Raw genomic sequence first — 1520 nt, 5'->3', positions numbered from 1 at the left:
AGTAAAAGAACCTGTCTGCCAATGCAATAGACATAAGAGATGCAGGTTCAATCCCTGGGTTGGGAAGATCCCCTGAAGGAGGGCATGACAACACACTCCAGTGTTCTTGCCTGGAGAAACCCACGGAGAGAGGAGCCTGGGGACGGGGGTTGCCTACAGTCCAAGGGATGGTAAAGAGTAGACAAGCCTGAAGAAACTTAGCACATAAGCAAGTTTAAGTCAGATTGTGACTATTCCTGGGAAAGTGAAAGTGAAGTTGCTCAGTCGTGTCCGACTCTTTGCGACCCCATAGACTAGCCTTCCAGGCTCCTCTGTCCATGGGATTTTCCAGGCAATAGTACTGGAGTGGATTACCATTTCCTCCTCCAGGGGATCTTCCCAACCCAGGGCTCGAACCTGGGTCTCCTGCATCGTAGACAGACACTTTACCATCTGAGCCACCAGGGAAGTCCTGGGAACTTTTTTCATAATAACTAGGATAAACAGGATTGTAAACAGGCCTTTACAAAATCTCCTTATAAATAGCAATAGAGTTAGTGATTATATCGTAGACCTCACTAGCATAACTATAGATGAGCTATAACAGACAAACTTGTTCTAATGGATATGAATGGGTCCTGTGGCTGGAATAAAAATTTCAGTGATGAAACATACATGATGCACAATGTCACAAGACTTTGATGAAAGTAAATTTTGTATGTTCTAAAAACCTAGCTTATCCAGACAATGAATCCAATAAAAACCCATACACCGACACTCAAGAGGGACAAAGAGAGCTTTAATAAGTTTTCATAAAATACTAACACCCACTACAGTATTCTTGCCTGGAGAATCCCAGGGACAGAGGAGCCTGGTGGGCTGCCATCTATGGGGTCACACAGAGTCAGACATGACTGACTCAACTTAGCAGCAGCAGCAACATAAAAACAGCAATATTTCTAAATGGCTACCCTACTGCTTATGACATATAATTTCATGCACTATTACAACGAAATTAATGAAATAAGTATTTTCAAAGAATGTTGTAGAAACATGTCAACCAAGAAAACATTGAATGAAAGTTCTCTGTATATATGGAAGATTATCTTACATTCTAGTGTATACTGCATTCAGACACATGCTTCTAAGTCGCTTCAGTCGTGTCCGACTCTGTGCAACCCCGTGGACTGCAGCCTACCAGGCTCCTCCGTCCATGGGCTTTTCCAGGCAAGAGTACTGGAGTGGGGTGCCATTGCCTTCTCCTAGGGTAATTTATTTTTATTATTGCCTACATCTTTGAGCTTTCTGCCGAGTAACCCAATCACTTTACTTTTGGTTAGTGTGTTTGTGAGGTGAATGTGTGGTGGGGGAGGGTCTAAGGTTGGAAAAGACAGTTTAAAATGCCAGTGACAGGGGAAGTGACCTTATCTCTCTCTATCTCTTTAGTTGCTAAGTCGTGTCTGACTCTTGTGACCCCAAAGGAGCCTGCTAGGCTCCTTTGTCCATGGGATTCTCTAGGCAAAAATACTAGAGTAGGATGT

General features: G+C 43.4%; 1 non-coding gene across 1 annotated transcript; it reads right to left on the bottom strand.

Annotated features, from left to right (window-relative positions):
- Nucleotides 1-375: 375 nt before the first annotated feature.
- TRNAR-ACG (transfer RNA arginine (anticodon ACG)) lies at nt 376-447 on the bottom strand. Its single transcript has one exon. It is a non-coding gene; the product is annotated as a tRNA-Arg (tRNA).
- Nucleotides 448-1520: the final 1073 nt, after the last annotated feature.

The sequence above is a fragment of the Ovis canadensis genome, chromosome 15, assembly GCF_042477335.2.
Source record: "Ovis canadensis isolate MfBH-ARS-UI-01 breed Bighorn chromosome 15, ARS-UI_OviCan_v2, whole genome shotgun sequence".
NCBI lineage: Eukaryota > Metazoa > Chordata > Mammalia > Artiodactyla > Bovidae > Ovis > Ovis canadensis.
This window is presented reverse-complemented; position numbering and strand designations above follow the sequence as displayed.